The sequence below is a fragment of the Hypanus sabinus genome, chromosome 21 (genome assembly GCF_030144855.1).
Source record: "Hypanus sabinus isolate sHypSab1 chromosome 21, sHypSab1.hap1, whole genome shotgun sequence".
Classification (NCBI taxonomy): Eukaryota; Metazoa; Chordata; class Chondrichthyes; order Myliobatiformes; family Dasyatidae; genus Hypanus; species Hypanus sabinus.
In genome coordinates, this window is record NC_082726.1 from 60,668,065 (window position 1) to 60,684,418 (window position 16,354).

At 40.6% G+C, this 16,354-nt stretch overlaps 1 protein-coding gene across 2 annotated transcripts in view; it reads right to left on the reverse strand.

Moving 5' to 3' along the window:
* The window catches only part of ttc23 (tetratricopeptide repeat domain 23), a 190,957-nt gene that overhangs the window by 151,960 nt on the left and 22,643 nt on the right, over positions 1-16,354 (reverse strand). The window lies entirely within an intron of this gene.

A 16,354-nucleotide genomic window follows, 5' to 3' on the forward strand; every position in this document is an offset into this window, starting at 1 on the left:
CATTTAACTAATTACGTTACTTTTGAAAACAATTAGTTGCACCAATGATGATTTGGTGTGTCATATTAAAAGGGGTGACTACTTATGCAATCAATTATTTTGTGTTTTCTATTTACAATTAATTCAGGTCACTTTGTAGAGATCTGTTTTCACTTTGACACTATAGTGTCTTCTTCTGTTGATTAATGTCAAAAAATCCAAATTAAATCGACTGTGATTGAATGTTGTAAAACAATAAACCATGAAAACTTCCAAGGAGGAGTGAATACTTTTTATAGGCACTGTAAGAACTGCTTAAAATACAAGCAGAAAATTAATTGTTAAACTCAAAGAAAATATCAATTAAACAATCTAATCTAAGAATTAAACAGTAGTATCCAACTGTGGTTAAGTATTGCAGGTGTGAGCTGGACAGTAGAGGACCTGGGGCATCTTCAAAGATGGAAGAAGATAGTACTTACGTGGTGATGACTCAATCCTCAGAGAAGCACGGTTCCTATGTTACAGTCTATAGCTCACATTAGTTGAACTTCCAGTGCATTATCACATGGTCACATGCAAATAGCTCTCTGGACTCACCTACTAAGTTACCAATTCACCTAGTGGGTTAATAAATAATGTGAATTTCACCCTGGAGCTTGCCAATATTTGCTTGAACCAGTGCTTGGTTTAACTTTCAATAAAAGGAATTAAATCTTTCCCGCATTATTAAAATGAATAAAGTTCAAACAGTAAATGTTATTTGATTTAATAGACGCCCACATGAGGGAGCACTTACTATTATGATCAGAGTGATATTGAAGTTGTTAGAATCTTTTTCTTTGTATCTTTATCTTTTCTTTGCTCTTTTGCTGTCAAGTGCCACCTCTTCACCACCTACATCCCCCCCACCACATCTCTCAGCCTCCTCTCTCCAGGTTAAGAGATGGTAATGTAGGGGTTAGTGTAATGCTTTACGATACAAGCTGTAAGATCACGGTTCAATTCCCACTGCTGTCTGTAAGCAGTTTGTACGTTCTCCCTATGACTGTGGGGTTGCCTCTGTGTGCTCCAGTTCCTCCCATAGTCCAAAGACATACAGGTCACGGTTAGTAAGTGTGGGCATGCTATGTTGGCACCTGAAACATCATAATACTTGCAGGCTGCTCCCAGCACATTCTCAGAGTGTCTTGGTCATTGACACAAATAATGCATTTCACTGCACGTTTTGATGTACATGTGACAAATAAAGTCAATAGTTGTAATTAAACTTTTACCTTGTCTAAATAGGTGGGGTCTGGATGTCTGCTGCTATAGTGAGCATTGACAAGACAGTTCACCTCACATACATTCAGCGGCCATTTTAGTGCACCTGTACCCTGCTTGTAAATGCAAATCAGCCAATCATGTGGCAGAAACTCAATGCTAAAAACATGCAGACGTGCTCAAGAGGTTCAGTTGTTGTATAGACCAAATATCAGAATGGGGAAGATATGTGATCTAAGTGACTTTGAATGAACTTTGGTGCCAGATGGGGTGGCTTGAGTACCTCAGACATATAACCTCCTGGGATTTTCATGTACAACAGTCTTTAGTGTTTACAGAGAATGATACAAATAAACAAAAAAAAAATCCGGTGAGTGACAGTTCTGTGGACAAAAATGTCTTTTTAATGAGAGAAGTCAGTGGAGAATGGCCAGACTGATTCAAGCTGACAGGAAAGCAACAATGATTCAAATAACCATATATTGTAACAGTGGTGTACAGAAAAGCATCTGCGAACGCACAAACCTTGAAGTGAATGGGCTACAGCAGCAGAAGGCCATGAGCATACACTGAGAAGAAATCAACCAGGGTTTCATTGTCCTCTCCACCCAGTGACTCCATCATGTAAACTTTGCGGTGGGAGATTGGACTTAACTGGGATGAATTTCATTGACACATTCTCTGCCAAGATGTTGAAGGTCGAGAAAGAGTGTGATATGACTGTTTGTGTTTCTGGAACAGTGGGCTCATAAGAGACAGCAAAGTCAAATGAAATGAGAAAAAAAGTACATCATACAGAAATTCAGGAAGGATTTACAAGGTTAGAAATTATATACTTTTTCAGAAGATTATTAAGAGTGTGTCTTTACACATTATGTAAGTAGCTGAATGGAAGCAAGTGGCATTTTAATAGGTTACATATTTGAAAGATGGAATGTGTCTAGTTAAATCCGCTAGAAGTGGTTATTAGAAAGAAGCTTCACTATAGCAGCCTCATTAAAAACACTTTAGCAACCTTATTTTGCCTTCATATTGCTTTTTTATGTGTCTGAATCAGAGTGTTAATGTTACAATTTAATGAATGCTCTCTACAACTTATGGCATTCCATAAAGATGCACAACATTGGGTCAAACATGAGCAAAGAAACTTTCTCTTGATTGCCATGGGTTGTAGTACCTCAGGTGATGAATTTGTGTGTCTTTCTCTCTGAACAACACTTGCAAGAAGCAGGAAGATTCGGAGGTGCACAGATCATACTCTGGGTGTGGGAAACAAAGGTGTAGCTGGTCAGAACGGATGAGTCATGGAGTCATACAGTACAGAGACTGGCATACCATGAGCACCAAGTATATAACTACTGTACACTAAATCCCATCTACCAGCTATTACTCTGCAGCTTTCTACACTTCGGCAGTTCAAATGCTTGTCCACATAATTCGCATCACCCTCATTGCTGATCTGGCTCCGTGGCTGTAGCCTGCAGTCATCGGGCTTCTGGACCATCAGCAGTGTTGAACTGGCTCCATAGCTGATGTCCTACTTTCAGCTACTCTGTGCTTCATGGTCTGTGAATTGTTTGTTTTTTTATTGTTTGCATGATTTATTCCTCTTTTTTCACATGTTGAATGTTTGACTGTCTTTGTGGTGTGGAGCTTTTCATGAATTATATTGTGCTTTTTTTGTGACTGCCTGCCAAGAAGATGAATCTCAAAATTATATATAGTATAAATATTTTGATAATAAATGTACTTTGAAGTTTGAATTCTTAAATGTTGTGCGAGCCTCTTCCTGCATCATACCCTCAGGTTCTACTTTCTTGGTGGAAAAAAAGACATTCCTCAGATACTTCTAAAATGATCCCTTACCTGTGGGTTACTCCTGACCTTTGGGTTTCAGACATTTTGACTATGAGTATAAATACAGTATCCTAGCTTTTAGAGTGTATAACATTACTGCACAGTACAGATTCTTCGACACGCGATGTTGCGCCAACCTTCTGACCTACTGCACATGCAATCTAGTCTTTCCCTCCAAAGTGCCTCCCCCCATTTTCCCTCCATTCATCCATCTCAGAGTTTCTTAAATGCCCCTAATGTATCAGCCTCTTCCACTACTCCTGGCAGTGTGCTCCACACACTCACCACTCTCCCTGCAAAATCCCTCCTGTACTTTCCTCCAATCACTTTAAATTGTGTCACCTTGTATTAGCCATTTCTGCCCTGCTGGCTGTCCACTCTATCAAAGCTGCTTATCATCTTAAACACCTCTATCAAGCCACCTCTCATCCCCCTTCATACAAAAGAGAAAAGCCCTAGATCGCTCAACTTATCTTTGTATTTATCTCATATTTTTGTCATTCAGGTTTATACTTCAAAACTGAGGTCCATTGATTTAATAGAGTTGTAATAGTAGATGGGTTATTATTGTCACATGTATGGGAATATGGTAAAAAAAAACTCTGATTGACAAACCATCCATACAGGTCATTTCAAGATATAGTACATTGAGGTATTAGAAAGGAGAAATAATAAAAGGATGCAGGATGCAGTTACAGAGGAAGTTCAATGCAGGTGGACAGCAAGGTGCAAAGGTTATGACAAGGTAGATTATGAGGTTAAGAGTTCACGTTTAATGTATAAGAGGTCCTTATAACTTCTGGATGGAAGGAGATAAGATATGTCACCAGGATTACATATCTAACAGAATATGCTCAGCAGTGCACAATGACTGCTGCACGTACCATTCTACAAATGCACTGTACTTATTAACTCAGACTGCATTGACAGAACCTCCCAAACCCAACATCTCTACCACGAGGAAGAACAAAGGAGGCAGCTGCATGGAAACGCCACCACTTTCGGATTTCCCTCCTTTTTGTACTCCATTCTGACTTGTAAGTACACTGCCATCTCTTTATGTTTGCTTGCTCTAGACCCTGGAACTCCCTCTCCAACAACACTGTAGGAACTCCTTCATTGAAAGGACCATGGCTCAATCTCACCTTCTTAAGAGCAAATGTGGATGGACAATAAGATACTGGCCTTGTTAGAAATGCCCACATCCCATAAAATGAACCAAAACTCAGATTCCCAGTACATTGCTTATTTTGTGACCAGCTAAGTTGGCAGTTTTCAGGGATGATGACGCAACTGTATGGCTGAATAATAAACACATGGTCATCCTGCTCCCTGCATTACCAGCACTCCCTCCTTCACTCTATCCATCTCCTCTTTCCTGCGTTCACCCCCAACACCCTCATATATTCACTTTCTCTTCTTGCCTTCACTCAGATTTTGTATATTCACCTTTCTTCCCATACACAAATATAGCCATTTTACAATAAGATATATATATATATATAAATTAAGTAAATAATGCAAAACAGAGCAAAACATTGGGAAGTAATATTCATGGGATCAATGTTCATTCAGAAATTTGACGGTAGAGTGGAAGAGGCTTCTCTAAGAGGTGACTGGAAGGACCTAACCCAGAGCCCCTACTGTTCCTCTCTTCTCTCTCATCTCTCCCCTCTCACTTAGGACCCATGTACTGCCTCTCCCTTCTTCTGCTACCTGCACCCTACATATTGAACCTGTTCTGTCCCTCCAAGACACCCTGTTGATGAATTCTTAATTTTTTTCTATACCCTTCCTTTAAGTCAGGGGTTCCCAACCTGGGGTCCGTGGATCCATTGCTTAATGGTATTGGTCCATGGCATAAAAAAAAGTTTGGGAACAACTGCATTAAATTTACCATTCTTATTGTGCCATTCCAGCCTCTTCCACTCTGCTATCAGATTTCTGAATGAAGATTGAATCCATGAACACCACCTCACAATTTTTTGCTCTCTTTTTGCACTACCTACTTCAGATTTTGTACATATTTCTTATTGTAACTTGTGTATTGCATTTTAATTTTGTCATGAAACAAAAAAATCGTGATAATCAGTATGCCATTGATAATAAACCTGATTCTGATTCTTCTGCCCCATCCCAGCATCTTTGTAAACCATTAGCCTCCTCCTCTCCCCTAGACACCTGAGTTTTCCACTGATGTTGATTTTGTACCAAAAATAAAGTTATTTCATTTTCTATAATTGGTATATGTACGGTACAGTGCGTAATAGCGTTTACTTCCATTGAGAAGATTTCACAATAAAGTCAGGTTTTTACTGAACAAACCTCATTATTTTTCCATCACAAATCACATCATCATTGATGCATGTGCTTTCTTTCTGGCTGAGATCAGCAATTCCAAAAAAGCAAAAGAAATCTTTTCAATTACTCTCTATACACAATACTGGGATTGTCATGATCACTTCCAATTTCAGCCTTAAGGTGTTGCTTTTATTTGCTCACAAGTTGTCTGAATTTGAAATACTTTGCCCTGTTTTGCCTGCTACAATCTTTGTGCTAAATTCAATTGCGAAGTTTCATCTGCTGTCTTCAGCAAGAAGGTTTGTGGAAGCAATCTCAAGTCAACCATCCTTCAGAAGAAAAGGATATTTCTGTATAGCAACACATACAAAATGTTGGAGGAACTCATCAAGACAGACGGCATCTATGGAGAATAAACAGATTGCATTTCAGGTCAAGACCCTTAAGCAAGATTGGAAAGGAAGGGGGCAAAGCCAGAATGAAAAGGAGAGGGGAGGGGAAGGAGTACAAGCTGGCAGGTGATGGGTGAGGAGGAAGGTGGTTTTGTGGGGAAGGGAGGAGATGAAGTAAAAGGCTGAGAGAGGAGAGTTGGAAGAGGTAAAGTGTTGAAGAAGTTGGAATTTGATAGGAGGGGACAGTAGTTGTAACTGGAGTATTGGTAATTGGATCCTGGACTTCCTGACAGAAAGGCCACAGTCAGTCCATGTAGACAGAAGCACCTCTAGCTCCATCATACTGAGCACCGATGCTCCCTGAGGGAAGTGTGCTCAGCGTTGACGTTTACGCTGCTGATGCATGACTGCACTGCTACATCTAGTTCAAATCAAATAATCAAGTTTGCTGATTTCACAACAGTGGCTGGCCTCATCTACAACACTGAGGCACTGTATAGAGAGGAAGTAGAGTGGTTGGCAGAATGGTGTAAGCACAACAACTTGGGTCTCAACATGGACAAGACAAAGAGTTGACTGTGGACTTTAGAAAGGTGCAAGCTGACCACTCCTCACTGCACATACAGAGCTCCTGCACGGACAGAGTTTGGAGCACCAAGTTTCTGGGAGTGCACATAACAGACAATCTCACCTGGTCCCTCAACACCATCTCTTTGGTCAAGAAAATACAACAGCGTCTCTGCTTCCTGAGGAGAGTGATGGCTGTCTGGGACACACTGGCAGGAGTGGTGATAGAAGCAGATACATTAGGGACATGGATGAAAGAAAAATAGAAGGTTATGTGGTATGTAGAAGGGAAGGGTTAGATTGACCATTGGACAGGTTTATATAGATTGGCAAGTCCTGGTTATGCAACTATTGATGTCAGGCAGACAATCTGTGAAGAGTATTGATAATGGCTGGGGTCACCTGTTTTGTAAAGATGTACCTAGAAGAAGGCAATGACATCCACTTCTGTCAAAAAATTTAACAAGAACAATCATGGTCATGGAAAGACATGGCACATAACAAACTCTTCTCCTCAGAGACAAAAATTTACTGATTCCATTTGCCAGCTCTTGTTCGATTGCCTCGTGGAACATAGTCACCCAGGTATACTTGAATTATGATGGGCTTTCTGCCTCCATCAGCAATCCAGAACCCCATCATCGGCTGGATGAAAAAAAAAGATGACTACCTCTAATCCCAAATATTCTTCTTCCCAAGTCGTCTGCAGTAAATCTCTGCCCCCGGGTTGGGAGTTGTTCATTGGTTCATTGTTGTCATCTGTACTGAGATACAGTGAAAAGCATTTTTTTTGTGTGCCATCCAATCAGATCATTGATGCATACTGTAAGTACATTATAGTAATTCAAAGGCAAAATAAACAGAATGTAGATGTTATTGTTATAGTTACTGAGAAGGTACAGTACATGTAGACAAGTAATGTGTAAGGATCGTGACAAGGTAGACATGAGAGATCATGAGTTCATCTTTATTGCATAAGAGATGGGTTCAGGAGACTTATATCAGTGGGATAGAAGCTCATCAGTGTGATGAGCCTGGTGGTTCATGTCCTCAAGCTATTAATATAATTAAAGATACTGTGTGGTAACAGGCCTTTCCAGTCCAATGAGAGTCACCAAAGTGACAAAGGGCACATACAGCCTGTCACACTGATGTAGGCAGTCTGAAGGAAAGAGGCAGGAAAGGATAGAAAAAATCTGGGAAGTAATTTTAACAAAGACAATGTGCCTGTTCTAATGGTTCAGATGGATGCTGAGCATCCTGCAGCAATGATAAGAGCTTTGAACTGCCCTGATGGCTAGATTCCATCAACCAACTCCACAAGTCATGATTCCCTGGAGCACAGGAGAGTGAGAGGTGATCTGATAGAGGAATATGAAATTATGAGTGGTATAGACAGGGTAAATGAGAGCTGGCTTTATCCACTTAGGTTGTGTGAGACTACAACTGGAGATCATGGGTTAAAGGTGAAAGGGGAAATGTTTAAGGGGAACATGAAGGGATAATTTCTTCATCCAGTGGATGGTGAGAGTGTGGAACAAGCTGCCAGTGGAAGTGGTGGATGCGGGTTTGATTTTAACATTTAAGAGAAGTTGGGATAAGTGCATGGATGGGTGAGGTTTGGAGAGCTATGGTCCAGGTGCATGTCAATGGGACTAGACAGAGTAATAGTTTGACAAGGATTAGATGGGCGAAAGGGCCTGTTTCTGCACTATAGTGGTCTAAGACTTTGTGACCAATTTACCTACTAACCTGTACGTCTTTGGACTGTGGGAGGAAACCGGAGCACCCAGATGAAACCCATCTATTCACGGGGAGAGCGGTCAAACTCCTTATAGGGTGCAACAGAATTGAAATTGGGTCACTGGTGCTAGTATAGCATTATGGTTAGGTAACTTCTGTCCAATAGAAGCAGGAAGGCTATTGATCTCACTGCTAAAAGAACAGTTCCAACCTTCTCATTCTTGTTAATCTTACAATTTTATTCATCTTGATTAAATTTCCCCAAGGAAACAAAATGCAGCCTTGTCAATCTCTCTTACAATCCTCCAGCTTTGGTAACATCTTTGTAGATATCCTCTATACCTTCTCTGTTACCAACACACCTTCACTTCACACCTTACCTGTGCTGTGGCAACCAGAACACGACATGACACTTGAGCCCAGGCCAAATTCTTACATTTTCTAGGTTTTGGATAATAAATTAATCTTTATACTTTCTTAATCACTATTCTTAGATAGACAGGAAATAGAATATCCCTCCATTCTTCGAGGGATAGACACGAAAGAAAAGGAGGTGGGGTAGCATTGCTGGTTAGAGAGGAGATTAACGCAATAGAAAGGAAGGACATTAGCTTGGAGGATGTGGAATCGATATGGGTAGAGCTGCATAATACTAAGGGGCAGAAAACGCTGGTGGGAGTTGTGTACAGACCACCTAACAATAGTAGTGAGGTTGGGGATGGCATTAAACAGGAAATTAGAAATGCATGCAATAAAGGAACAGCAGTTATAATGGGTGACTTCAATCTACATATAGATTGGGTGAACCAAATTGGTAAGGGTGCTGACGAAGAGGATTTCTTGGAATGTATGCGGGATGGTTTTCTGAACCAAAATGTCGAGGAACCAACTAGAGAGCAGGCCATTCTAGATTGGGTATTGAGCAATGACGAAGGGTTAGTTAGCAATCTTGTCGTGTGAGGCCCCTTGGGTAAGAGTGACCATAATATGGTGGAATCCTTCATTAAGATGGAGAGTGACATAGTTAATTCAGAAACAAAGGTTCTGAACTTAAAGAAGGGTAATTTTGAAGGTATGAGATGTGAATTAGCTAAGATAGACTGGCAAATGATACTTAAAGGGTTGACAGTGGATATGCAATGGCAAGCATTTAAAGATCACATGGATGAACTACAACAATTGTTCATCCCAGTTTGGCAAAAGAATAAACTTGGGAAGGTAGTGCACCCATGGCTGACAAGGGAAATTAGGGACAGTATCAAGTCCAAAGAAGAAACATATAAATTAGCAAAAAAAAGCAGTACACCTGAGGACTGGGAGAAATTCAGAGACCAGCAGGGGAGGACAAAGGGCTTAATTAGGAAAGGGAAATAAGATTATGAGAGAAAGCTGGCAGGGAACATAAAAACTGACTGTAAAAGCTTTTATAGATACGTGAAAAGAAAAAGATTGGTCAAGACAAGTGTAGGTCCTTTACAGTCAGAAACAGGTGAATTGATCATAGGGAACAAAGACATGGCAGACCAATTGAATAACTACTTTGGTTCTGTCTTCACTAAGGAGGACATAAATAATCTTCTGGAAATAGTAAGGGACCGAGGGTCTAGTGAGATGGAGGAACTAAGGGAAATACATGTTAGTAGGGAAATGGTGTTAGGTAAATTGAAGGGATTAAAGGCAGATAAATCCCCAGGGCAGATGGTCTGCATCCCAGAGTGCTTAAGGAAGTAGCCCAAGAAATAGTGGATGTATTAGTGATAATTTTTCAAAACTCCTTAGATCCTGGATTAGTTCCTGAGGATTGGAGAGTGGTTAATGTAACCCGACTTTTTAAAAAAGGAGGGAGAGAGAAACCGGGGAATTATAGACCGGTTAGTCTGACATCGGTGGTGGGGAAAATGCTAGAGTCGGTTATCAAAGATGTGATAACAGCACATTTGGAAAGAGGTGAAATCATTGGACAAAGTCAGTATGGATTTGTGAAAGGAAAATCATGTCTGACGAATCTTATAGAATTTTTTGAAGATGTAACTAGTAGAGTGGATAGGGGAGAGCCAGTGGATGTGGTATATTTAGATTTTCTAAAGGCTTTTGACAAGGTCCCACACAGGAGATTAGTGTACAAACTTAAAGCACACGGTATTGGGGGTATGGTATTGATGTGGATAGAGAATTGGTTGGCAGGCAGGAAGCAAAGAGTGGGAGTAAACGGGACCTTTTCAGAACGGCAGGCAGTGACTAGTGGGGTACCGCAAGGCTCAGTGCTGGGACCCCAGTTGTTTACAATATATATTAATGATTTAGATGAGGGAATTAAATGCAGCATCTCCAAGTTTGCGGATGACACGAAGCTGGGTGGCGGTGTTAACTGTGAGGAGGATGATAAGAGGATGCAGGGTGACTTGGATAGGTTAGGTGAGTGGGCAAATTCATGGCAGATGCAATTTAATGTGGATAAATGTGAAGTTATCCACTTTGGTTGCAAGAACAGGAAAACAGATTATTATCTGAATGGTGGCTGATTAGGAAAAGGGGAGATGCAACGAGACCTGGGTGTCATTGTACACCAGTCATTGAAGGTGGACATGCAGGTACAGCAGGCGGTGAAAAAGGCAAATGGTATGTTGGCATTCATAGCAAAAGGATTTGAGTACAGGAGCAGGGAGGTTCTACTGCAGTTGTACAAGGCCTTGATGAGACCGCATCTAGAATATTGTGTGCAGTTTTGGTCCCCTAATCTGAGGTAAGACATTCTTGCCATAGAGGGAGTACAGAGAAGGTTCACCAGATTGATTCCTGGGATGGCAGGACTTTCATATGAAGAAAGACTGGATCGACTAGGCTTATACTCACTGGAATTTAGAAGATTGAGGGGGGATCTTATTGAAACGTATAAAATTCTAAAGGGATTGGACAGGCTAGATGCAGGACGATTGTTTCCGATGTTGGGGAAGTCCAGAACGAGGGGTCACAGTTTAAGGATAAAGGGGAAGCTTTTTAGGACCGAAATGAGGAAAAACTTCTTCACACAGAGAGTGGTGAATTCCTAGAATTCCTATGGAACTCTCTGCCATAGGAAACAGTTGAGGCCGGTTCATTGGCTATATTTAAGAGGAAGTTAGATATAGCCCTTGTGACTAAAGGGATCAGGGGTATGGAGAGAAAGCAGATACAGGGTTCTGAGTTGGATGATCAGCCATGATCATACTGAATGGCGGTGCAGGCTCGAAGGGCCGAATGGCCTACTCCTGCACCTATTTTCTATGTTTCTATGTTTCTTATTTCTTCTAGAATCTATAGAGAAATAAGCCACTCTTTGCTGAGGTGTGCCTGTAACAGTATTGTAGCTTAAGCACTTAAACTTGCACCTGGACCTTAGTTTGTTACAGCCCAGCAGGTGAGAGGTACATCTTCCCCCTCTGGTTTAACGCACAGGAAAGAATAACCTTTAATGACTGTTATTAGGCCTGGCAGGCTCAGAATACCACGGTAACTTTGTTTATCAGGTGCATTTGAAAATAACAAAATACACCTCTTCAGAATTAGTGGTATAATAATATTACTGCTGGCAGAGCCTGCTGTGAGCACCGTAAGTAGATATTATATTCCTGACACCGATCCTTCAACGTGGGCTGTGGGAGTGCCTTTGATGTGGGAGCTGGTGTTGCAAAAAGCACCAGGAAAATATACATTTTCCTCTAAATGAAAGGCTTAGCAATTCTATGTGTTTTGGATTTAAGCCATATTGATTTAAAAAAAAATAAATCTGTGTTTCTGATTGGAATTTTGTTCCCCTTGAACTAATCTTCCCTGTCTCTGACATTACCTTTTATTTCTGACGTTCCCTTTTATTGAGCCAATAGAGTCAATTCCCAATCTGAAGACACTCACAGGAGTTGGTACAAGATTCAGGGATGATAGTCAGGGATTATTTCACCCAATTAATTGGATGCAACTAAGATAAATACTAATTGTGGTTGTTTGAATTTGGCAAGATGGCACCAGCGACCAACAGTGATGTCCTGCAGACAGTTCAAGGAACACATTCTTCTCCTTTTTTTTAAGTATTCTTCTACTACAACAATTGAAGCCTATAATTTATATCTTGATAATGTGCTTTTGGGCCGACTAAGCAATCTGGCGCTTTTGCTGTCTCTGAGGGAATGCAGCATGGTTGAAAGATCTGGCATTTCAAAATGGATTGGCTCTGCAGCCTGCAGTCAATGAACGATGCAGCACTAAATTGAACTGAACTGAACTAAACTGAACATTTCTAGGCTATTTCTGAGATTCTGCAGTTTGATGATTAATATTCTGTGTGTTATTTGCTCATATTTTCTAGAAGGCAACCACATTTTCCTCAAGTGAAAACAGTGATTAGATAGCACTTTCTAATAGCTTCATAAGGAAATTTGTGGAATGTTTTATTGTGCTCTTTAAATTAAAATTCTGTACTATATTAAAATATGGAAATAAAGAAAGATTTGAAACTAGAGCAAAATGTTAAGTAAATAATATTTGTTTTCATATGTAAATTCATTCAAATAAGCAAGTGATATTGACATAGCAAATACTAGGATTAACACCGGATACATATCACCTTATATAGGAGAGCAGCCTTTGAAATTAATATCCAGTAGGTTGCATAGGGAGCATTCTAATTAAATGATCTGACTCATGATTTAATAATATAAAGAAATGTGATGTGTTTGTCAAGATCTTTGAATGCAATAGTTCATTCAGTTGACTGCGGAGGAGGTTGAGACAACTTTCTGAATGAATGGATGGAAATTACTGAAAATGTCTGCAATTTCCCCATTAACCATTGCTCTGACAGTCAAGGACCAAGACAGCAAATAGATCCTAAGGTCTCCAAAGTCAGAAGCCATTTTAGCCTTCAGTTTCATTGAACTTCTTATCATGCAGAAGACAGCTATGGTGCAGCATCAACATTAGCATGGTCATAAACAATTAAGGTTGGGATGTCATTCTATGCACTAAAAACCATAAGAGATAGCACATTAGGCCATTAAGCCCATCGAGCCTGCTCTGATATTCAGTCATGGCTGAGTTTTTTTCCCTTGTAACCCAATTCTCCTGCCTTATCCTCATAACATTTAACACCTTTACTAAGCAATGACCTATCAACCCCCACCTTAAATTACAGTACCTAATGACTTGGTCTCCACAGCCACCTGTGGCAATAAAATCCATAGGTTCTCCACCCTACACCTGAAGAAATTCTTCCACATCTCTGTCTAAAGGGACATCCTTCTATTCTGAGCTGTGCCTTCTGGTCCTACACTCTCCCACTATTGTGTCTCTGTGTGTGTGTATATATATATACATACATACACACACACACACACACATATATTCTGTGGGTTTCAATGCAATGCCCCACCATTTTTTTAAACTCCAGTGAGTACATACCCAGACCCATCAAAACTCCTCACATGTTAACCCTTTTATTCCTGGGATTATTCTCCTTAATCTCCTCTAGACCTTCTTCTGAAGATATTTTTCAAGTGGCGTCTGGTCTTCATGAGATTAAATTAGCTGGGATTCCTGCACAAGATCACAGGTGCTCTCTACTCTGTGTGTGTGTGTGTGTGTGTGTGTGTGTGTGTGTGTGTGTGTGTGTGTGTGCGCGCGCGCGCGCGCATACTGTACGCTGTTGTTTGTAAAATCTTGGATGGTGATGAGGAAGTGAACAGCAGTGGGATAGATCAGCTGGTAGAATGGTGTCACAACAACAAGCTTGCACCCAATGTCAGTAAGACCAAGGAATTGATTGAACACTACCTCACTACTTTGCTCTCTTTTTGCACTTTTTAAAATATATTTCTTATTGTAAAATACTCTATAACAATATTTCAGGCGTTGCACTGTACTGCAAAACATCAAATTTCATGACATATGTCAGTGATAATAAATGATTCTGAATCTGATATGTAGGGAGAAGATAGAATTACATTTGGTTGCAATGGTCCTCTTGTTCATTGACATTACAAACAAAAGCAAGAGTATGTCAAGAAATTTCTCAAGCCTGTTGATTGTCCATTTAAGTAAAGGGTTGACTTCAATCTTATCCACTTTCATCAACAGACCCATTTCCATTGATTTCCCTAATGTCAAAAATATACTGAGCTGCTTCACAGATATACCCAGTGGCTGTCAAGACGTATAAAAAAGCTGGATGAACTCAGCAGGTCGGGCAGCATCCGTTGACTGCTTCTTTCAATGGATGCTGCCCAACCTGCTGAGTTCATCCAGCTTTTTTGTATGTCTTGATTTGACCACAGCATCTGCAGTGCACTTTGTGTTTAATACCTAGTGGCTGATCAGCCACAGCTCACTGCGGGAGTGAATTTCAAAGATCTGCAACCCTTATCCTAGTCTTAAATGCCAGACCCCTTATCCTGAGACTGTGAACCCAATCCCTAAACAGCTGACCAGTCTATAAAGATTGAAGCAAAATGAACCATCACTTATGCAAGCAGATTTAGGTTAGTTTATATACAGTATACCACATGCAAATTGAAACATACAGAAAAATGCATCATTCGCATTAACAACCTAAGGATGTGCAGGGGGCAGCTCACAATTGCCACCACATGTGCCTACAATGTTCAGCAGAACCATACAAGCAACAACATAACAAAACAACAACAGCAGAACAAGTCCCATTCACGAACAAGCACACTTATTAAATGGAATATACCTAGGTAGGATGTACAGCACAGTACAGAAACCTCAATCCACAATATTGTTCTGACCTTATAACCGACTCCAAGATCAATCTAAGCCTTTCCTCCCTCATAGACCAGCATTTTTCTTTCATCCATGTGACCTTCTAAGAAAATACACAAAATGCTGGAGGAAATCAGCAGGTCAGACAGTATCCATTGAAATGAACAAACAGTTGATGTTTTGGGTTGAGACTCTTCTTCAAGACTAGAAAGGAAGGGGGCAGAGTTCTTTCCACATCTTGTCTGAAAACATCAACTGTTTTATTCCTCTCCATAGCTGCTATCTGACCTGCTGAGTTCATCCAACATTTTGTGTGCGTTACTCTTTTTTCTTAAATGAAAATCTAAGTGATGGCTTATATTCATTAAACTATGTTCTCTGGGTGATAACGCAAATTGTGCAGAAACACAATTAGATGACAAACAGTAACCGCTGCACTATTGACAAGAATACTATTAACACTGCCTGAAACAATCTAATGTTGTTGGGCTCACATGGTCACCGGCTCTTTGTCGGGATTCAATGTTATATTTTAAATAAATTGCTAATGTATTTTCTGCAGTTATGTTACAGAATACAGTGGAAAAATAAAGAATTTCAGTTATTGTTTCATTTCATTGATCTTTTTCAGTGATTACAGGATTGCTCATTTGAATAGCAGAATAGGGAGCTATTTGGCCCACTGGTCCTATCCTTTGTCTTAAAGCAATGCCAGTAAGCTTTATTCTCTCTGTTTCATCCCCACTCTCCCCATCCCTCTCTCTCCAATCTCTTCCCCAATCTTTCTCTTTCTCTGAATCTTTTCCCTCACTCTGTCTCTTTCCTTCTCTCTCTATCTTGATTCCCCAAACTATATTTCTCTCTTTTCCCTTTCTATGTCTCTCTTCCCTGCTTCCCCTGCCTCTTCCCTTCTATCTGCCTTTCTCTCTCTCACACCCCCCCCCCCCGCCCGACTGATGCTGAATTCAAGTTAATTAATCGGTCTGAGAAGCAAGAACTTGCTGATGCTGAAATCTGGAGCAGCGCACAAGATTCTGGAGGAACTCAGTAGGTCAGGCAGCATCTGTGGAGGGAAGTGGACAGTGGACGGTTGGAGCCAAGACCCTGCATCCAGACTGATAGATTATTTTTAAAGCAAATGTTTCCACTTTGTGTGGAGAAAGGTGGGGGTGTCAAATAACGATAGGATTGAAATCCCTATCATGAGATATCAAACCTACTAATATAGCAAAAGATTTTAAATCCCAGATCGCTCTTTGAGACTGGAACTGGCAGGTTGGTAATTATATGGGAGCGGACAATTTCGACAGCTTCTCCTGATAAAGACTTGGCAGCAATCGGCAAAGCCTTTGAGCCCACCCCTAACCTGGGAGGAGTCACTGCGTGTTTTCAGACCGATAGTCCCACTGTATAAAAGTCAGGCGCTGGGACAAAGAGTTAAACACTACAAGCTCCCAGACCCGTTTCCGTACGTCAGCCGGGGCGGAAATTCATTC